Here is a 24010-nt window from a genome sequence, read left to right as displayed (position 1 = left end):
GTGAAGCATAACCTAGACCACCGTTTTTAAGCGGACTCGACAGCGTTCACATCATCCAAACGAACCGAACTCTGACATCATTCGAACCCGGGTGCCCACCAAAAGTGAAATGACCAGATACCTGCCAGGGTTATTGCGATAGCTTTCTAATCTCTGGAAGTATGACCCATACTTCATATTACCATTGGCATAGGGACATTAGAATTGGTTTAGGAATGGAAGAGTAATGCTATTTTTTGATTCACTGCAGACTCAACCCAAAATTCAAAGCACAGGTGAACCGTTTCAACAGACAGAAGGGTACTTTTAAGCACTAAGGGATGATCTCTATACAGAAAGCCTGGCTCAAGGGCTCAAGCTATGGATACGAGAGCAAAGCGAACCCCCTCCCCGTGTGCCGTGACATATTTTCCCTCCTTTTATAAGCTACTTAACAATAGAACCAAAGTTGTTTGATCTTTTAAATTCATATTTACAGCTATTGTACTGCTTCAGATAAAGAACCTAAACCACAATCCCGTTATGGCGGAAAATCCTATTAATTGTTGTGCAACTGAAAAAAAAAACAAAAAAAAAAAACACTTTGGAATTTCATGCCTGGGATTAATCCATCATTCCTAATAACAACTAATCTTTCAGCATGTAATCTAAATGGTTAACAAAAATATCACTAGTCATATAGCAATGAAAAATAAACCGAAGTTCAAAAAGTTGCTTCATTTAAAAAGGCCGATCACTTGGCAGCAAAGAGTCTTATCTCTATTCCCATTTATTTAGCAGGTTAAAAATAGAAAGTCTAATTTTCCTTCAGGGAAGCAGCACTTTGTGGGAGTGTGTCTAAAAAGCGATTAGTAGGAGAGGTTAGTCTTTATTTTTTACATGAGATTCTCTGGTGGTGATAATGAGTGGCTTCGTGAGAGCAGGGTGTCGTGGCAGTGTAGAGATATTTATAATTTCTTTTGTCTCTGTGGGAGCTCTGGCTGCTTCTCTCTCTGTGCCAGCTCCCACTGCCGAGCGCATCCTTTCCCCCATTGGGAAATGACACAGTGTGAAGTAGGGACGGATTACACTCTCACTGACCACATGGCTTCCTGTTGGTCTTCTCTCGCCTACTCAGTTCCATGAAAGAAGAGTATAAAAGTGCCTAAGACTTTGAATGCATCAAATAGCAAAATTACTAGCAAAAAACATGTGCATTTACTCTTAATCTTCAAGTCGACATGAAATCAAAATGAACCCCTTTTATTTTCTTAATACACGTTTCTGGTCTTATTGTGAATAATTTGTTGGTGCATGTTATTATGATGAAAGAAAAAACATTATATATATATGCAGCACACATCGAGCCTCAAGTATCACCTCAACGCAAAACATATAGCAGCTAGCGTGGACTTTACACTTTATGTTGAACTATGTATTATTTTGTTGTTGCAACAGTTTATGTTGAACTCTTTATTGTTTTGGCCAAGGTTGTTGAGAGTTGGACTGGTATGTTATGGCCTCTGAAGCAACAGAGAGATGTTTTCTAATAGTCAGTGTTTCCAATGTTCTGAATGTAATTGACAGTATTGTGTTTTACTTAAAAAAAAAACACTTTACAGAAGGTTCCAGCACCTATAAGCTACCTGAATTTCCGAAATGTACTATTTCTAAATTGTTTCTAAATATGCTATTGCTACACTTCATGGCAAAAAATTGTACTGGTGTGCTAGACTTGGTTGAACAAAAATAAACAATATTTTGTTGCTTAAGCTTATGTATTCAGTCATTAATCAATGGTATACTATAAATCCATGTGAAAAAATATTACTTCTCACTGTTCTCAGGTCAAATATTTATATGCGATTAATTTCGATTAATTAATTACAAAGCCTCTAATTAATTAGATTAATTTTTTTAATCGAGTCCCAGCCCTAATATATATATATATATAAATAATAAATTATTTTTTATTAAAATAATAAAATGTAAAAACAAATTCAACAGAGACCACTTTTGACTATGAAATGCATTCCGCATGGATAAAATATTTTTGTTCAAATAGTAACAGTGTCACTTTAAGAGCATAAAAGGTTTTAAATTGATGATGTCACATTTACCTGGACAAGCAGACAGCTATTATTCTAGACACCATATCAACTCAAAAAGCAGAAGAAGCCTACGCCTCATTCTAACTAGTCAGTATTTAAAAACGAACAGGCCAATTTTAAGGGAGGAATTGCATTAAGATGCCCATTAGTAAACCGTGTATTCATTATGCAAATGTCAAATCCACTAAAAGGCACAGTCCTAATTAGCACGACTGTACCATTGAACTTTTGTGCTGTACGGTCGGCTACACAATGTGCATGCTAGACAATTCGATCCTTAGGCAATTTTTTAATGACCAGCTTGCCACTATTATCTCGTCTGTCTTTCACCAGGACACTGAGTGATACAGTCTGACCGAAGCATATCAAAGTCTATTAAATCCCTCACACATTGTGATTTCCCACCGAAAAAGCCATGTCAACATGACATCAGAATTAGCAGCCGTCAGCAGGCGCTCTTATCCCCGAATGCAAACAAGGGTGTGCGGATCTAATCTCTGCCTTTCACCCGCAACATGCTGCGACATCCCCGCATCCGCCACACTTGGACTCTTGGAAAATAAACTCGCTCTCTTGCTCCCGACACAGTCCTGCGACTCCACTGAGGGGAGATTATAATATCATTGTTATTCTAATGCATTTTGTTCTCCCTCCCACAGTCGCTACCTCCTTGGCTAACAAACAGGGACGTGGACACAAACAGGAGCTTGTATCGAAATCACACACTTCTTTACACACACTCCAGCAGTGTTTCGGCCTCCCATCTATTACCACGACTGGCAATCTGCTTAAGGATTTACACATACACACATACAGGAAGTACTTCTCATCAGAGCTGTCTGTCAAGCTTGGCACAGGTTTCTATTAAGGCTTATTTCCATAAATCTGAATTGTAAAGGGCGGCAGTGGGAGACGGGGGGAAACCTCGGAAAAAGACACGAGACACAAACGGAAAATGTCACCAGAGGCCACAGGATTCTGATCTACCTCCCGAGGCTCCGCGGTTTTGAATTTAATCAAGCGCTTTGATTGACGCAATGCTCGTTTATCAATCAGTGTATGCTTTTCGGTCTGCGAGTTTTGAAAGTCAACATTATGATCGAGTGATCATAGAGCGAGTGGAATCTGCTGTTGTGTGTTCAGACATGCGAGGTTGATGGTTGATGCTAGTTTTTGAAAACTGTAACAAAAGATTTATATGAGATGTGACTGATACCAGATCCTAACCCCCCACCCCCCGCCCACTGTGAAAGCTCACTGATCCAAAATCCTGCCATTCATATATTGCATCTTTTCCCTGCTCAACGTTCGTTATTTCAAGTTTAGATGCAAATTGAGAGCTACACTGTCATGACGTGTACCCGAAGCGACATGCTCACTTTTTCCAGGCACGTCCGCAGTGAGATAAAAACTTTGCTCTTTCTTATAGATCTCTCACATCCCAGAGTCAAGTGGCCGGTGTTAGGACAGAACGAGAGCAGTATTAGGTGTCCTCCAGCAGAAAGGAGGACAGGAGAGATTTGCCGGGTGCTGGATTACATAAACAGCAGCGCTCCCAGCTGTGAGAAGGGAACTTTAAGCTCTCTCAGGCCCACATCCTAAAACCCCAGACTGGGGTCAGTGTTAACCCAAAGCCACACACTGCAAAGAGTCAACCACTGACCTAGCCAATCAGCTAAATCACATCTCAGCCCACAGCCAATCAGATTGCGGCTCAGCGAAACAATGCCTCTATCTAATAATCAGCCTGAATCATTCTAAAACACCACTGAAGCTGGCTGCTCAATACAAATACACCGCTACCTATCTCCTATTTAGAAAACACAATGGAATATGATCAAATCCTCAGAACAGATTCAAAGAAGTCAAAGAACGAATTTAACCTTCATGTGGATAATGTCACGGAGTGGATTTCTCCCAAAGGAGTTACTCAGCTTTGGATCAGTGTATAAATGCGTGTGTGTTTGGGGGGGGGATTTGGCTGGCAGGGAGACGGGGCCGTATGAGGCACTGGCACCCAAGAGAGAGGGAGAGGCAGCAGAGGCCCAGCTATTCATTACTCCAGCTGGGCAACAACCCGTTACAACAGCAGTCACAACTCCAAAAACTGGCACCCACACATAGACTATTCTCTGGGACAGATTTACACAGCCTGGCACAGAGAACTAAAAAACAAACAACAAAAAAGAGAGTCAGTTAGATAGAGAAAGGAGAAACAAGGAAGATTAACAAAGTTTGTGGAAAAAGACGGCATAAATAGACGGACAGCAGTGTTATGGAGACGACCGAACTGCATAATATTACTTCAATCTGCCGCCGTGATGCTTGGCTCTCAAATCCGTTGCATTACATAAGATATTCAGGGAAATGAGAGGGCACCTGTCAGAATAATCCACTCTATTCTGCTCCCACTGTTTTAAATAAGAGCTTGCCAACAGGATCCAGCGTGCTAATCACACTGCCACTGTATGCACAGCCACTCAGAGCTACCACCTGGCTGCTCCACACACAGCGGGAGTCACAGCTAGTGCACACTCATCGCACAGCGACGGCAGGGACGCCACACGCAGAAAGATGACACTTGTGTGTGTATGCAATTCTAGCAAATGTGACAGTCTTCAGTAAGTAGCAGTCAACTGATGCCATTATCCTGCTTTTTCAACAAATAAATAAAATGGGCATGAATTAACAGGTAGAGAGCCGAGTAACTAATTATTATTATTATTAATACATGATTTATTTATTTTGATAGGTCTTTATAAATAATTATTAATTATTTCACCCATAAAATTAATGAAACAAAATAGACTTTGCAAATAATAATAATAATAATAATATTTATTTATTTGCCCATAAAATTAATGAAACAAAATAGACCTTTTTAAATAATAATAATAATAAATAATATTAATTTATTTATTGATTTGCCCATAAAATTAATGAAACAGAACAGACCTGTCAATAATAATAATAATACATTATTTTATTTGTTTGTTTGTTTGCCCATAAAATTAATTAAATAGAATAGACCTTTATTTTACTCAAATAAAATGTGTTAAAGTGCTTAGCGGTTTACTTAAATATGTATCCACTCCAGCCTGGATTCAAACCACTGTTCAAACCACAACCTCTGCTTCATTCACTATTGTCTAATCAATCAGATGCCAATCCAATTAATGTAGTTGCTGTGCAGGAGAGTGTCCCATAATGGCCAGTGGTAAAGGGGGCCACAATGTTCCAGGTTAATCTGTGACAGCGGAGCTAAAGTATCCTCTTTCATAATCCTTTTTGTGACTGCCACGTAGCTTAACAAACAATAAGGACAGCATACGGCCCTTAAAATGTCATTCAGAAATATTACAGACTCCTCCAGTCTATGCAAAAACCTCAATGTACTTCCTGACCACTAATACATGTGTTGGACCATTAACTACAGAAGTTTATGGTACAGACAGGGACAGATTTGCAGCAGTTGATGTATTTTACACCAGCATTGTTGCAGAGTACTTGAATAAATCATGCAAATGCTGCGGAAATAACTGCTTTGGTGTCATAAATCTGTCTGTTAATTATAGTCTTACTGTGTATTGCTTTCCGTGCTCAGGCATGGAATGTTAGGAAGCCACATTGAAATTCTTTACTGTCTACACAGAGAATGACAACTGTATGCAGTCTCTTCTTATCCCGGCAAGTCCTATTAAGTCAGGGATGCTCTTTAAATCAAACGACAAACCACTGTGTGGCTCATGGGAAGGTCGAGGTAAGACATGGCTTTATGGGTGAATATTATAAAAAATATGCCTGGGTCAAATTTTTGCCCAAAATCAAAAGGAATAATGGTCCTTCTGGCAGGGCTCGACAATAAGGACAGACCTATGGCCCGGGACCAGCATGGAAGACAATTGCAAAAAATGCTCGCAATCCTAAAACAGTAATTTTTCATCATATTTTATTTTATTTCGATTTGATTTTGTAGGGAAATAAGACCTGGAAATGTTTTCCTGAGATTGGCCCTTAAACACATAAAAATGATGGCTGAGGGGGAAAAAAAGATCTTATCACAATGCATAATATCTTTTTCCTGTGCCAAAGACTGCAAACTACAGCACTCAGGGGTCCAAGATAAAAAAAAAAACAAATGTGATCAAGCTTATAGATTACAACCTCAAAATGTATTTTTATAGGCGATGTTTGAACTCATGCCCATTCGGCTCTTATTTGTTCACATTTACATGTAATTAAGAGTTTCTGCATGACAACTACATCTGCGAAACAGATGCAAAACACATGATATACACATTGCTGAGTTATTCACCAGTATTGAGGGCTTAAATCTCTGTTGATCAAAACTAAGGCACTATTAGCCCTGCTGAGAGAGTGACTGTGATACAGGGTCACACTGGAAGAGCCCAGCTGCTCGTTTTTATTTATTTATGCATTTATATGGATCTAATACACCAGTTTGTTCCAGGCTCTCTCCACAGGCTTGCTGTATTAATCAGAGTAAGGAAGGACAATTTTTTTCCCCAGAGCTCATAGAGTGAGTTAACACTACTGCAAATGCAATCAAACATAAGTGAAAAGCTTCTCAAGCTGCAAGCTACAATAAGCACGTAACTTTGAGGCAGAAAGATGGAGAGGCTTTACAATGAGTGGACAGATACCTTTTCCCATTGCCATCTCATCCACTTTATCTTGATACACACCGAATAAGTGTTAAATGCGTCTTCGATTCTATTTCTCTCCTTTACGGTTAACATTCAGCACACAGACACCTTAAAATCTCATTTAGCACATACAGGACCCATTTCTTCAGTCTATTACATTAGACAAGGCCTGAGCCTCTCCAAAGTACTATTTCTCTCTCTGTCATCCTCTTGTACTCTTCCAGCAACCACAGTTTCCACAACAAAGGCCATAATTTCATCAGGGGTGATAAAAACTGAGCGAATCAAGTCGTTGGCTTGTTACTTAGCGTAATATCTGCCTCCATCGAGGCATTAAGGGAACAGCACTGCCTGTATTAGCTAGTGAAGACTTACAGGCCTTTTACAGAAGCACTGAGAGTGTCTGGTGTGGCTTTATCTCTCTAAATATATCTCCCTTTCCTCTTGCCCTTCAGACAGACATCCTTTTCGAGGATGTACACCGTGAAGCCCTGCCTGACGTGATCACTTTAAGGTTGGCTGCAGAGACAGATACGCTGCTGCTCCGAATGAATTCATGCAGATGACTGGGACAGCCAAACTTCACATGGGTATGAATAAATGAACGCAATTAGTGGATTGGTTGAATACCACATGGCGACAGAAGTAGGTCAAAAGCGAGCGGATTGGAAGGAAAGTGCCTGAGCGACTTTCAGATCATATATAGTTCTTACTCGTAGCATTTAACGGCTATTGTTATATTAATAGAGACAGGTTATCACATATCATAGACAATGGGATTTCAGTCCACTGAAACTCTTAATAGCAACTAAGCTTCAAAAACATATCATTTGGAAATGACATGGTGTCAAGGTCATTGGCATGTCTGCCCACATTTATATAATATACACTGATACAATTTTAAACTACTTGTTATTCATTTCAAATGCAAAGAGGTTACATAAACAGTACATATACGTAAATTGATGATGTGCTAGTCAATAGTGCCATTTCGCTAGTCATGTGATCTAAAAATGGCAGCCCCCATGAGGCGACCCACTCCATGTAGAATAAAACAACATTTATTAACAGATTATATTCTTTAATTAGATTTAATTATTATTATTATTATTATTATTATTACTCCTCAATAAATACTTAAATAAAGTTAAAATATTTAATATAAAAAACAGACCTGGTAAATAGGCATGACATCTGCCCTTATGTATGACAGAGGTGTCATAAAAAGTTATTATTGAATAGCCAAATCAATTTCTAGTACTTGACAGCTTCATAACTGGTGAGGCAAGAAGTGGCCTGCTGCCAACAGCACGAGGAGCATGTCCATCTTCCGGCCTGAGAGAAAGGGAAAAGGTCAGAAATATTTTGAGCGCTTGGAACTGCCAATTTATTCATCCTGAACCCTGACAACCATGGTATCTAGCCATGCTGAGTCACTGTTCTCCAGACCGCTCAGAATTCAACGCCCAGAGGAAGGAGTGCGAAGTGGAAAATAAGAGCCCTGCTTCCTGTAGGCCAAACACCTTGTGAGGTCTGGCATCATGTGACCCTTAATCTTTGACGAGATCACTTCCTTTTGCCTTGACTTCCAGCAAGACCCATTCAATGTCATAGAGTTTCGGGACAAATTAACATTTAATATTTAGACTGCGACTTTTATAGGCCACTAAATCCCAAAAAGACTAACATTACATTTGAAGAAAAATACCGATCAATCCTCTCGGCTGTTCTTTGTGGCGCTCACCGAGGGCAGCAGAGAACCGTGTTGATATCCCATTCTTCACAAATGTGAAAAATCGAGCTGCAGAGGAGCTGCGGAGAGTAGTGAATGTCACACTGACCTACAACAACGGATGAAGAATTTTGTGTCACGATACTAAGACCAAAGCACTTTTTTCCACTGAGACATGAATCTAGCACACCAGGCCAGGTGTGAGAGAGCAGGCTTTATAACAAATGCACCAGATGAAACATGAATAGGCAACATCGCTAAACAATGGAAGAGAGGAAGCCAGTACTGATGCCCTGAAAAGAGCAGAGAGAGATGCTAAAAGGCTAAAGCCGTGGGACTTTGATTTCATGCCCTTGGTTTCAAAGGCATTGCCCATCACGCTAAGTGCCCAAAAGGAGTTGCTAGCTACCATCTCATCCACTCTCTCTCTCATCTTTTATTAGCAATTCTTCTCTTCTTGTGCTTCTTTCTACATATGCGTCTTGAACAGAGGGGTGGGTGACGTGGTAGGGGGTTGGGGAATTCTACAGCATCAGTTCATGCATTCCCTGAAAAATCAGGCCCATGACCATGGTGCTGCAAGTGCAATGCTTCACTCTTTGAACAACTACATGAATGCTTTTGTACTAAACCTAAAATGTTAAGCAATCATTTAAATCAGTAAACTAGGATAATCTGAAAAATGTAAAAGTAATAATAATAAAAAATAATAATCTCAGTGAAAACAAAACAAATAAAACTGAAACCCAAACTGAAATACAAATAGAGACAAAAATGTAATTGTAATAAACCTATTAGCAGCCACCTAGCAACTGTGGCAATGCCCCGGCAACAATGAACAACACATTTACATGGTAAGGAACCACTTGCGTTTTCTTGAGTAAAATGTTGATATTTTGCTTTATAAGAATAACCCCACCATAGCCATATATCAATAAACATATGTTAATGACACATATATACTGACAGAATCATATGCTCATATGCAGGCATACATCAGAAGAGCAGGAATTGAAATTCAGAGCAGGGACTTACTAGACCAAGCCCCACATGTGAACAGAATAGTAAAATAATTATACTACTGACTAAATAGACCATATGCAACACACACAGATCCTTTGGGATTAACACTGAGGTGTGAGTTTCAGGGTCATGCTGTTTTTAAGCAGTTCAGGCACCATTTCTGTACAATCTGCATTGGTCATGGTCTCAAACCTGAATGGCTACAACCATCTAAAATGCTTCTTTCGCTCATCTGCGCCTCTGACTCTTTCCCTCACAGAGTAGATTCGGAACAGATGAAAGGGTGTTTTTTTTCCTCCTTTCAAATGTAACAGACGCTCCTTGGGCATTAAGTTTGATCAAAGACTAATCTGTGTGTGAATGATGATTCAAATTAGCATCTGTTTCAGCTGGGCAAGAGGGAGCGGCTGAACCCAAAGCTATTTGAGGAAATAAGAGGGAAAAAAAGAGAAAGAGAGAAACACAGAAAGAGATGGAAATAGAGAAAGATCTGACACTAAATGGGACCAGAAACCTTTCCAAATATGTAATGATTTATGATGTGCCATCCCTGCCAATCATGCCAACTTCAAACAGAGATACTGTGGACTGATTTACCCAGCTGAAGTTGAAGATGAGTGGGAAAATATTACTGAATGGCAATGCATTCTGGGGAATTAGTGTTCTTTCACCCTGGTCCACAAAAGCTATCCATCCATCCATCCATCCATCCATCCATCTATCCATCTATCCATCTATCTATCTATCTATCTATCTATCTATCTATCTATCTATCTATCTATCTATCATCCTCCCTCTTTCCATCCATCTATATATCCATCCACATCTCTCTAAAACCAGATATCTAACATCCATCCATCTCTCTCTCTGTTCATCCATACATCCATATATATCTATCTATCTATCTATCTATCTATCTTGTTAAAAGTTAACAGTAACAGCAATTTCTTTGAATTCGATATTCGATAATTTGATAATTCGACTTAAATGTTTGATACCTCAATTTAAATTCAATTCAAATTCAAATTGGAACACAAAGGGCATTCGCAACTCATTTTCAAGTGGAATTCTCAATGGAGATTCTGAATGGACTTCTTCCTCGAGACCTATACTGTTGCAGGCTGTGTGAGTCAGTGGACAGCTAACACATCCAACCAGGAATCAACAAGCTACTTTATTGGAGACAAGAGGCTCACTGACTTTCACTGACTTGGTCATTATCAAACACAGAAACAGAGCAGGAAATTCACCCATGGAAGCTAGCTTTTGAAGTGCAGTAAAGGGTGAAGGTTAAAAGGTACGTGATTGAAGCTACATCAGGCGAAACAAAACAGGCCAATGTCAGAGCTTGAGCAATGCTTTCAAAAACCAAGGATGTGTTTGCTAAAATCAAAGTACATTTATCAGAGAGGGAGGGAAGGAAGCAAAATTGCTGATCCTTGCTTTTTTTATTCCAGGTGTTGACAGAAATAATTTGGGTGGAGAATCGGAAATGACTTTTAGTGCAAGAATATACTTGAGTCTCTGATTAGGCGTCTCTCCAGAGAGGGTGACTTATCTTGCCTGACCTTAACATGGCAGTGTTCCAGTCATCCTCGGTGAAACAGTAAGCCACTTCTTCCGTCCTGTGAGAACGGTCACGCCAATGCCGTGCCCCGTCCATCAAACTTCCCCTGACCGCTACTAATATAATGCCCATTTCCTTTTTGCTCCCTTCCTCTTCCTGTCTGACTCACTTTCGTGAGGAACAATCAAAGAGGTCTTTTTCACATTCTTTCTTTCTCGTTTCCCGATTCAACTTATATTCTGTGCTGCCAAAGATACTGTAAATATTGTACACTCCGTACTGTCAGAGTCGCCATTAATTTTTAAGAACATAAAAGGTAAGTAGAACCCAGCAACTGTAACCATCATTTAACACTATGAGACCAGGGCTAATTAATTTGTTTGCATAACTTTCACATGCCGTTACTATAAACCACATCATGAATTTATTACAGGGACATTTCCCCTGGAGTAATTTGGGATTAGGTGACATGCTAAATGATGCAATAGTAAAGACAGCTCATTCCTGAAGAAACCAGACCAGCTGCCTTATAGTTATCAGTTCTGAGTTTTAATATACAAAATAATGATACATACAAGAGTAACACAGATGGGGTTGTGATAAAAATGAGTCTTGAAAGCGTCAAAAAAAGCAGAGAGAATAACTAATGTTTTAATATTTTAATGTTTTTGAAAAAAACATGCTCAAATCTCATTCATTTGAATAAAAAATACAGTAAAAATAGTAATACTGTGAAATTTTACAAAAACATTAAAACATGTCATTTAAGCATGTGATGGTGAAGCCTAATTTTCAGAATCATTACTTCAGTCTTCAGTATCACATGATCCTTCAGAAATCATTCTAATATGCTGATGTTGGTTCTCAAGCTTTTTTCTTATTTTTTATATATATTTATATATATATATATATATATATATATATATATATATATATATATATATATATATATATATATGTAAATATTTCTAGAAAAAAATATAAATCTTTCTGGTGAGCCATGAAAAGAAATCCACATCCACAATCCACAATCAGTACTTTTAGCTGATGAAAAAAGAATGTCATTGTCACATGTAGGAAGACAAGACAGCCTCAGAGAAGGATTTTAATGTGGAGCGACATGTTGAAGATGCAGGGGAATGATAGGCTGTGACTCGCAGTATATCGGACATCACCGCCAAGCTTACCATGATCTCTACATTCATTTAATTCATCCACTCATCACAGCGTGCAACAGAGATGATGGACACAAACATGATCACTAGTAGAGTCCCTATAACCATCGCTAGAACATCAAGAAGATTGAGGCTGATACAGTAGCAGGTCACGATATACTGATGAGGTTGTCGGATGGAGGTACTGGGACAATTTATGCCGTAACCTGAGGTGTTTCTGCAAGGATCTTATCTAGGTGAAGATCTTTTGTTCTGTGAGCGAGCATAGCAGAGTAGCCGCATGTTTTGAAGCATATTGACTCGGTGTAGAAAGCCTGAGGCCAGCTGGCTAGACAGAAGCACAAATTCACAAGAAGAACCCAGTCACGGCCGCACACTTAGACACCTTGGGCTTTGTTTTACTGATCCAACATCAGTGGAAAGACAATCAGAGACCTGCGTTTTATTCTAAGGAGGATAGGTGTGTGTGTTTCTGGTCATTAATGCAGACATGTTGGGCATCTGCCAAAGTCCTGCAAACATCAGTAGATGATGCAACAACCCAGATAAAGCTTGACAGAAGAAGGCATGGTTATATCGACACCACAGCACCAACAAACACGCACAAAACTCCACCCAACATCAGGTACGCAAGCACACATATGCTTGCTTGCAACCAGAAAGACTTCTTTCCTCCACCCCACTTAGCAAACAAAAGGGGAACAGAGGAACGGAGGAGGGACAGTGTTTAGGAGGGATGGAAACAAGCTGCTACAAGCTGTTAATTGTCAGTCTGAAACTAAATGAGTAAACAAACAAAACATTATAAAGTGCATTCATTTTTAATTGAGTACTGTTTTGCAGCATGCTTGCTTTGACAAAATTCTTCAACAAATCCGTTAGTTGACAGATTCGTTCTGATGCATAATAATGACAGGCAGAGATAATGAAATATTTATCGCCTCCAGGAACAGCAGCTCTGCCTTTTTCAAGTACGTTACATAACTGGAGTATTTCCAAAAAAGTTGATGTGGGACCAATGCAATGAACATATGAGGTGGGTGGTTGAGCTCAGTTCACCTCTGAACTCTTGCCCATGGCAACAAGTGCCGTCTTCAACTCAGTTGAAGGTTAGAAACTACATTTTGAATGTATTAAGATGCCTCGGGTTACTGACAAAAACTCACTATACAATTCAACCTAAAAGCCTCTAAAGCGCTTGTGGTAATGATAACATTTCTGCAAAGTTGTATGTTTTCAGAATTCATCAGGATATTTTATCTAAAACGATTTTAGAACATTTGTTTTCTTTACAAGATGACCATCAAGGTTGTGTGCCCTGGTTAAAGTGTAAACTAATTCATAAATGTGAACTGAATTTGAATTAACATCAGCATGATATACATTTGAATGCATATAACTGAAATGAATGGAAGAAGTTTGATTAGTACTAATATTTGGTGCCAATCCTGGCATCTGCCCAAAACAACTCAGCAACACCTTAGCAACCACCCAGAACCCCCAAGCATTTGATGTCATAGCAACCACCCAAGTGCATCCTAGCAACCACAAAATCAACATAAAAATTGCCCTCAACCCATTATCCTTCACTGATGCATACAAGATGACATATTATACAATACAATGAAACAAGATTACAAATAAATAAAAAAATAAAAAATCAGGATTAGATTTTTATCGGGAATTGTTTATCTATCAGGAATTCATACAGAAAAATGAAGTAAAAACCTGTTTATGGTTAACAGTAATATACCAATTAGATTATCATGTGGAGTGAAAAACTGCTAATGGTTTATCATCACACAATTGTACTGTAAAATCTGTGTTTTTGAAGTGCAAAATATGCAGTACCATATAATTTTATGAAAAAAAAATGGACATTAACATTCATTATATTATACTCTATATAAATGACTTTGTCTCTCCTCATTTTTGTTATTAGTATGCACTTAATGGGGTTTTATGTTCTATTCATGTCATGTTCATTGCATTATTTTAGAGTTGTGTGTTAACCTGAAGGTTTTATGTTTTTGCTTGTTTTTGTACAGAGACCATGCTTCGTATCTGTACGAGTATTGACTTATTATGTTGCTTGGTACATAATATATATATCACGTAATAAGTTCTAAAATATACAGGTACCAATATGCCATCATGTAATACCAGAACAATATATTATAATTTAATTTTTTCAGTGTAATTTCAGAAACAGAGCAAATTTCCTTGGAATAACATTCACCAATTAGTGGACACTAAGATCAGGAAGGTGTATTAAGAAAGTAAATAGTGTCCATTTTGGTTCATGCTGACTTTAAAGTTAAGGAAAGGCCCCAAAAATGGCCAACAGCTAGATAACCTGTGATCTGCCGAGCTTCCAGAAGTCCTGATATGAACCATCCAGAAAAGCTGGACTCAAGAGCACCGGGCTGAGTAAACACCCAGCTGACACCATTACATCACAGTGACAGAGTGTCACAGATTCCACGCTTTCCCTTCTTGTGTGGCAGGCATTAAAAAGCATTAACCCATAATCCTAAACTGCTACTGATGCAGACTTGAGCCACTATTCATTCACAGCAGAGAACATGCCCAAACCCCCCTTCCATTATCCCTCCCTCTCTCTTTCCCCATCCCTCCCCAAACCCCATCGGCAGGCAGTAGATTCAGTGCAGTCATATTTAATCAACATCTCGGCGAACAACACAGGGATCTTCCGTCTTCTGTTAAGACACTGCGTGCTGTCACACTTGGGATAATTGTCTTAGATACCCTAATTCGACAGTCGCTCCCCTTAAATGCTCAAGAAAAAGAAGTGTGGTTGACCTACATTGCTGTTGATCTGTGAATTATACATGATGTCAACATTTGATTATTTATTTCCTGTGGTGTAATTCAAAAGACGAACGCTTACGTGCATAATTGTGCTGCCTTTTCAACCTCAAATATGGAATGCTGAAGGGAAATGTTGTTGAGGTTTGACAGCAAGAATCACGCTATGACATCTCTGTTGTACATTGGCATGCCAAAAAAAAAAAGATACAGAAACTGTTATAAACCATGCTACAAGATGTTTTATCAACAACACACAAACAACTGATTCGTTTGATAGGAGAGCTGACAAGCTGAGAAAGGAAACCAGTTATTGTTCATTGTTATCATGATTCCGGACAGATTTGTACATGCTCAAACAATCACGCCTCCCCCAAAGGTCAGATTTGTGGTCTAATCAATCGCTAGTGCACCCAATGACCTTGATGTTTTGAAATGACTCTATATTTTCCAGTTTTATTGTGACTATCCCCTTTGAAGGACAAGCTATCAAACAACAAGATAGCTAACTGCTGAAGTCAGTATTCCTCAGAAAGAAAACCTGTAAAAGTTGAGGAACAATTGAAACGCTGGGCATGATGGGTGCTCCAAATCTGTGGAAATCTGCAGTGTTTTACAAGTGGGCCTTCTCTTTATGAAATACACATTTGAAATAACTAACAAGAACTCAAGGAACCTTTCAATCACTGTGGCTGCTAGTGCCACCCAAGCCAAAGAAAAGATTTCAAACAGAATGCTGAGCATAAGGGAAAACTTCTCAGTCCAGAATACTTTTCCCACTCTGAGTCGCTCCTTCGGTATGACCCTCTGTTCTCATTCTAAGTATGGATACTTCTTGTTTTCAAAGGAGCGTGTCCAATATTCCTGGCACCAGCTGGGCCTTCTATCAATGTGCTTGCACAAACCAGCTATGATCATGGGTACACAAAGCTGGCATGTGTCATATTTTTAACTTTGGAAGTTGAGAGTTTCATCAACTTTCATCATCATCAGTTTGTTTTTCTCTGTGCTGTGGAAAGTGTTTATCTTCTAGAGTTCCCTTCTCTCCTGCGTCTGTCTCTCTCTCTCTCTCTTTTCTGAGGAGCCCTGTTTGCTATCAGGCTCAGGAATGAATTTGGGAGGCTTATCGGAGCTCTTTTCCCAGCTGAGGCGGAGAGGATGTGTTAAGGCGTCTGTCTCCTGACAGGAAAGAGGAGCTATCTCTCCTGATAAGGCCATGGCTGACTTGAGAATTGTAACAAAGCAGACAGCATGGATGCAGGTGGGTACACGTCAGCGTACGTGCATGAGCCAAAAATCCCAGACAGGTAAAAGGAGGTTAAAAGCAATTATATTCCCACAACAAAGGAATTATTCCCACCAGTGCACCACCGAGAGACCGGAAAAGGAGATATTTGAATGTGCACTGCTCTCGAATCAAGCAGAAAAGAAAAAGAGAATTAGAAACAACATCAGTGCAACACTTCAATTACAACTTAACAGCTAATGAAAAAAATAAGGACTAGAACCTCCAGTCAACAGGGGGCAGTGTGCATATGAACCTTGTATAACATTTGTCTACCTGCCCATGGCCTTTCTTTTTTCTGAGGGACACAACAAATATCTCAGCATTTTATTTTATCCATACAAATAAACTAATTGGTTTGGACACCACTTTCATTATATATATGTTCTATAAAAGAGGAAAGTAATAACTTTGCCTGTCTGTGGTGGAATCTGAAGTATGGGTTTAGCAAACACAACATGAGGGGTTGTGCTTAAGGAAGGGAAATCATTAGCGGTTTGTGGAAGGCACAAAAGGCTTGCGTAAGCATACTGTGCCTCCTTTTAGATGCTGTGTAGAGAATCAGCATTAGCATTTTAAAGGTTTAGCATACTGATTTGATGTTACCATACAATCAGCCTACAATTCCCTGACAAGCAAACAAACAGAAGCACCATAGTTCATACATTTTTTACTGTTATTGCTGAAATGGGCCGTCTTCACATGCTGTGAAATATGGCATGCATGTGGTGGGAAGGATTACATACATGGAAGAATTATAGAGTCTTAGAGTAGTACCACAATGAGTGAACCTCGAATGCGCGAGGAACCTGTTGTGCGTAAGCTGCTAATGTGTTCCACGCAGAAGACAGATTGAGGCATTGAAGAATGGCTGTCCTATAGAAGTGTGTCATGAAGGCAATTCCATTAACATCTTAATAAAAGCAGTCTGGGCCCAAGAGAGCCTGGAGGCTCTGACTAACGCTTTCAGTCAATGGCTTGGGATGAAAAAGTAGCAGAGGGCCGCACTTTTCAGTTTCACTTTTCGTGGCAGCATTTTTCAGGGACCGTTACTCTTCCCAAAGGACCGGCCTCCGAGTTTGTATGCTCCCCATCATGGTCCACTTGCTCCATTCCCTTTGCTGTTTTTCATTTACTGTCCTTCCTCCCATCTGCTAGATTGGAGATCTAAACAAAAGCTTTTGTTTTCTGCAAGCTGGCGGCGGCTACAGGGGGAGAGAAGGAGAAGGGGAGTGCTGGGTTTAACTGGAGAACTCTTGCCTATTATGACCAGGCACACGGCAGCATGTGTCTTGCTCTCTCGATCACTCTCTCGCTCTCCCACTCCACACACACACAGTCTTTTCTCTGTCTACCTCAAGTACTTTCTTTCTGGCCAAAGTCTCAAGAGGCAAAACTCTATCATGAAGACCAGATAAAACTAAGCGCAGACACGACCCAAACATCCAAAGGGCCAAAGCTATACCCAATCCAAAGCATCTCACATAATAACAACTCACCATAAAACCCCGTTACCCTCAAAAAGTTCTCTCTCAGAACAGCATGCATTATTGGCCCACTCATTAAAAGGCAGTGGAGGCTCTGAGTTTTTATTGGAGAAATGGGAGGCAATTGATTTTTGTGTCTGTGTTTTGAGCTGCTCATATGAAAGCACTATTTCAGATAGTCAAAAGCAAAAGTGGTCTCAACAAGCTACTAGTAACCTTCTCATTTTTCCAGATGATCACAGCACAAAACAAACACACAAAAGAAAATATTTCACATTTTACAGTAGGACTGTTGTGGCATAAAATGCTGTTGGCTCTAAAGTATAATTCATGAAAAAAATGAAAATTCTGTCATCATTTATTCACCCTTATGTCAATCTAAACCTGTTTGACTTTTGTTGTTCTGTGCAACACAGACGCAGATATTTCTGAATAATATCCTAGTGCATGTATGAATGAAAGTTATCTTAGATTCCATTATCACTGTATAGACTAAAACAGCCTTTCATGTTCTACGGCAAAATAATTAAGTAAAACAGGTTTGGAATGACACGAGGATTAATAAATAATTTTGTAGAGAAAACACCCTTTTTGCTTAGGGATAGTGGCATAGACAGATTTTATGGAGAACAACATGTGTTTACATTCTCAATAAAATGTTGCATAAACTGGTAGCATGCTTAGAATGACTGGCACCTGCACATGATTGACTAGTCCGATTCTCTTGCCCACACTCTGGAGCTGTAAATGCGTCAACACCCACAATTCTCTCACTGGCACCTTCCAAGTGAGAGTCTGTCCACCAACTGTTCATGGGTAATTAGCTTCAGCAGAAAACACAGGCCTAATTACAGTGTAGCTAAACGCCGGGTCACCGTATCAACCCCATGCCTAATCCACCAATGCTGAAGACAAATTATCACACCAGGTTGTTTACATCCTGATAAAGGATGTAAGAAGACAGACAGAGAAGCTTGGCAGTGGGAGCTACATATATGGTAGGCCAGTGCACACCATTTTCAACTTAAAGTGAATCTGCAAACATCAGTGTCACAGGATAAATGTAATCGGCACCACATCTGGCTCCACTTTGGTACACTTGGATGCATATATGCGTACAACTAAAACACACTTTAAGCAAACAATAAGGATCAAGAGTGATACCAATCTTTGTTGTATCAGTTGGATGGTAGAGAGAGACCTAGATAAACAGTCGAGCAGCAATGTGGCAAAAGAGAATTCAAGATCAATGCTTTAAAACAAACAAATGTTGGATACACAAACTAATACATGAGACTAGCATTAAGGAAGCAGATGAACTCTCTCGGCAAGAGCCCATCCTGCAGGGCATAAGCGTGCAAGAGTCTGTCTGTGTGTACGAGTGGTGGGGGGACGGTGGAAAGGCTTGCATTGCAAACGCAGCCCTCTGAATGCATTTGTACTGTTCACTCATTAAGAAATAGGTCAAGGATTCCGCCTGCATGCATCGCGACTTGTCAAAATCTCTTAAGATAAACGGGAGAAACCAATATGCCATCATGATAGAAGAGAAGAGGGGGTTCTCTCGAGGTGTAGTGCACGCTGGTGACACAGCATGCAACTAAAACAAGCACGGCCTTATGTGTGACCCACCAACCTCAAATGCCCCTTTGCCTGTGGGTTAATCACTCTGGAACCCTGGGAAGGTTCGGATATTGTGGTTTGTTATTGCAATGTACTCATCAATAGGTGGCGCTACAGAGTATCGTGGGCCTACTCAAAGTTTGCTGGGGGGTTTGTTTGTGACTCTCCATCAAGTACTCATCCCAACATTCAGTCAAAGCTAGAGACAGAGGAGCTGTTCTGCAAACACTAGATGCCTGGTGGACAATGGGTAAGATGAGTGATGAGATAACATATACTTTAGGATCTTTACATTGACGTTTTCACAGCTGCAAAGTCTCCCCTGAACGGACTGATAAGGTAATCTCAATGACCTCAAAATCCGAGCCAATTAGATACAAGCACATATCCAAATTGGCCCCTAAACTAACACACTCGAGCACAGCATTTAACTGGGGCAAGGAGGATAAGCACTCAGCATGGGTCTCTTGTGGCCACCCCATTCAGAATCGACCTCAGTTTCCCCTCAGACATATACATCTATCTGAGAGCCAATGGCTAAAAAGAGAGGAACAAACCACTTTTAAGCACATAATACCCTCCAATTACCCTTCAGGAAACGCTTTATGCACCTGGCTGACATAATCAAATCAATAGTGTGCAAAGCTATGTAAAAATGCTAGAGCCAACCCAACTTAGGAAGATCATGCTGAGAGATAAGGAAAAGACGGCCCTTGATTTAATTCACGATTCTGACCAAACCGCACAGAGCCTGCAGAGAAAGGAGGAAGCAGGTAAAGTTGATGGGTGTGCACCCAGTAGAGACTTGTCCTTTCGGCTTTGTGTAGTTAACCTTATTGATTAAAGAGCCTCTGATCTAGAGATGCTCTACAGCTTTCTCTGTCTCTCAAAGCCTCAAAGGGAACAAACTATAAAGCCGCATAGTGAGCAGAATGCAACATACAGAATGTAATCATGCTTTGTCATATACAGGAGAGTTAAACCTACATAAGTGACAATTATTGCTTTCTGATGAGCAATGTTTAAACCATTGGCACTATGGAAAATATGGAGGGTGTGTGGGGGGGGGGGGGGGGGGTTGTTCTTCATGGCAGTATGAACCAATTATAATTATAAAAAATATATTATAAAAAATACTAAATTGGCAAAAAAATAACATAACTCATGCATGACATCACTAGGGGAACACCACTGATTTAAATATGAAGCTAATTTCAGACATCTAATGACTTTATGAGGTTACAAATGAATTAGACAATCAGGCAGCCAAATATGCTGAAATATTAAAAGATAGCAAATATGCTATCTCAATGAAAGTTTCATAAAACAAAAGCTGAGTGAAGAATTATTATTATTATTATTATTTTTTTTTTTTATTTATTTTTTTTTGGTTATCCAGCAGTCAGCTAGCCTATCTTTAAAATCTTATAAACACTTTTGTAATATTTGTGATATGCAAATCGATAATGTGTCGATATTGACCATAGCGTACTTATGTTTAGTCGACGTACAGTCCGATCCTGGCTCTCGAGCGACCTACTGTTGCTATGGTTACCTCCCGAACGCGAGTTCAATGAGCGTCTATTTATGAGCGCACTAATGAACTTGTAACCTAACTTTTGTTGTTACTTAAAGGTTATTTGCAAACGCAGTTGAAACATATGAAATAAAACGTTTTAAGACTTGAGTAGGGGTTTATCAGATTCATTTTTTATTTGTCTTAAATGAAATGTTGATACAGTTTTAATCTAAACTGGGTTAATTTCGTCGTTTATCCACTAGCAATTCGATCTTTCGGTTCGTGAATGAACCGTTTTCACCCTGCCGACTCGCCGTCTCAGGTCAAACCGCTGTTTCGCTTCAAGACGGAGATAAAAACGATGATGTGAAGAGGTCACGCTCGAGATGAATTCACCTCATCTTCCTCACTGAAAGCGCCGTTTGATTGTGTTAGACCGATTAATATCATCCCTGTCCTTCATAGCAGATGCCAGTGATTCTCATGCAAATGCTGGCCGATTTTCTACTTAAAGAAACATTTATTTTCTTTAGAGCCGATGTCAGAGCCGTGTGTGAGGGGAAATGAAGATGTGTGAGTGCATTTGCTGTAGTCGAGATGAACGGAGTGGAGTTTGAGGTACAAGAGCTGAATTGTGACCACTCGGCAACAACCAGCTTCACATTATGAACATGTATCATTTTCTTTGATGGAGTCCCACAAAACTGAATATATGACGGGATTCGAAGAACATTAAACGGACTCAGTAGACGATCATTCAAGTAGGATAGATAAGATAGCAAGGAGCGCACAATTGAAGAGTGTGAGGTAACGTTAGGCTATTAACTTTAAATGAGCGTAAATTAGACCGATAAAATACAATTAATGGGATTATGAAAGCGCATATAAACTATATGATGAAGATTCAAGAACAGCATTCCTATTTGCATGTTTTGTTTTGTTTTTCGCTGACATGAGAATCATTTACAAACATTCACATTTTATTTCCGATTGTGATGTCTTATATTGTGTGGGGGAAAAGACGAGGAACGGAAAAACAAACTAATATAAGCTATGTGCACAATCATTACCACTCATGGCATGCAAATTAAATAAAAAAAGTTGAAACGTGACATTGAGGATAGCGTATCTGTTTAAAGTGAATAGCTACAATGTTTGGACTGGCCAGCATCATCAACAGCACATATTTCCACATGAAGCAAAGCCACCTAATTAAACCCCATTATCCTAACCGAACTGCTCGTAATCCACAACTTCTTTGTGATTCGTGATAAATGTTATCCCGATAACATGATCTCATTTCTCGATGCTTTCCTCTAACACACCGCACGGATCACATTAGTATTCGTGACCACATCTCGCACGTAAAGCATCTCTGGGCTGAAATGAATTCATGAAGCACGTTTGTCCACTCACCTGCAGTCCAGAAGAAAGCTTTGGATGGTTTCTAATGTTCAGTTAAAAGATGTCTGGGTTCAGCTCAGTTTTGACAGATAGATCCACATGCAAACGAACGCCGAAGCCTCAATGGTAGCACCTTCAAAAATAAGAAAAAAAAAAAAAATTCTCACACAATTCCTCGAAGATTTCTTGCAGGAGACGATGGATGAACAGACGCCTCGCGGCTTCAGGTAACTGATCTATGCAGCAAAAATCAACGCTTCATCAGTCGATGCCGGAGGATGGTCATTCACAATCGCATATACCAAGTGCACGGCACATTCCCCCAGTCCTCTGACACTGACAGCGGCTTGACATCACGCCTTTTCATCAGCAGCTCTCCGTTAGACCGTCATGCACGCGCTCATTGCTCTTCTGTGAAGGTTTTACGCGAGACTGTTACAGTAGCAGCGCGTTTAAACCCAGCCCCCCGTGCTAGCACTCAATTACTGCCGACTCTGTTTGCATGCCGCACGTTTTAACTGTTTCATGTTAACTGTTTTGTTATTTTATTTTAAATTATTTTATTTTATTTTAAATTATTATTATTATTTTGTTTTTACAAATGCACAAACGAGGTCATTAAAAATAGAAATTTGTACATTTAGCTTTTGAATAATTAATTTATTACCTGTGCAATACTCACCTTAGCATATACTGTACTCGTTGTATAGTGTAATATAGTCTGTAAGGCTATATTGTGCAGACATTATACGGCAATTGTTTACAATAAATACATACATTTGTGTGAAATCACTTTTTGCACTGCAGAAAACTTGCAAATGTCAAAGAAGAATTCTGTGGCAAAATCACTTAAAGAAAATAACAATGATACATTTTCTAAATTTAACCTTTAAGCTTTTTCCAAAACAAAGATCTTAAGATATGGTGTTTAATGAAGTGTATGTGCTTAGCTCTATGACCTTTCTATGCATATAATTTTTTTTTGTTGTTGTTGTTGTTTTTTTGCAGTGAATACAAGACCCCCTCAAAATATTTAAAATCCATTTACAAGTAAAACAGTTATTTTTTATTTTTTATTTTTTGCCACCAGCTCCAAATGACTAGTAATTTTGATAGACAGTGCCATCTTTGGACAGAAGCATGTAATTACCCCATCTAAATCTAATCAACAGGGACTTTGCATCCTTTCAAACAGTGTATAATTTCCTTTTATTAAAACAATTATGGGTCCACTAAATATTATTACCTTTCAAAATAATGAAAACAAATGATTAACTACACTGAGCATTAGTATATATATATATATATATATATATATATATATATATATATATATATATATATATACATATATATATATATGTGTGTGTGTGTGTGTGTGTGTGTATGTGTGTGTGTGTGAAAGATCTACATAGTCACAAATCACTGTTAGATATTTTTATCAATGCTGATGTTAATTTGAAATACAGTGTGAATGAGGAAAGCATTTCATTCAGATCGAGGTGGGCACTTGTTTCTTAGCCAAATTTTACTTCATAATAATCAGGGCGGCTGCTTTCCATAAAGAAACCTGCATCTATATATAATCACAAGAATTTTCCTTGAACAT

General features: G+C 39.2%; 1 protein-coding gene across 2 annotated transcripts in view; it reads right to left on the bottom strand.

The window, feature by feature from the left end:
- LOC127945120 (plexin-A2-like) overlaps positions 1–22862 on the bottom strand; it is a 174777-nt gene extending 151915 nt beyond the window's left edge. The window contains exon 1 of one of the 2 annotated variants that reach the window (XM_052541700.1): positions 22414–22862. The gene's annotated coding sequence lies outside the window, so the exon portion shown is untranslated. The remainder of the gene's footprint in view (positions 1–22413) is intronic. The other variant, XM_052541699.1, reaches the window with a different exon arrangement.
- Between the last annotated feature and the right edge of the window lie 1148 nt (positions 22863–24010).

This window comes from Carassius gibelio, chromosome A23 (genome assembly GCF_023724105.1).
Source record: "Carassius gibelio isolate Cgi1373 ecotype wild population from Czech Republic chromosome A23, carGib1.2-hapl.c, whole genome shotgun sequence".
Taxonomy (NCBI): Eukaryota; Metazoa; Chordata; class Actinopteri; order Cypriniformes; family Cyprinidae; genus Carassius; species Carassius gibelio.
Note: the sequence above shows the minus strand (reverse complement) of the source record. Positions and strands in the feature narration are given on the sequence as shown.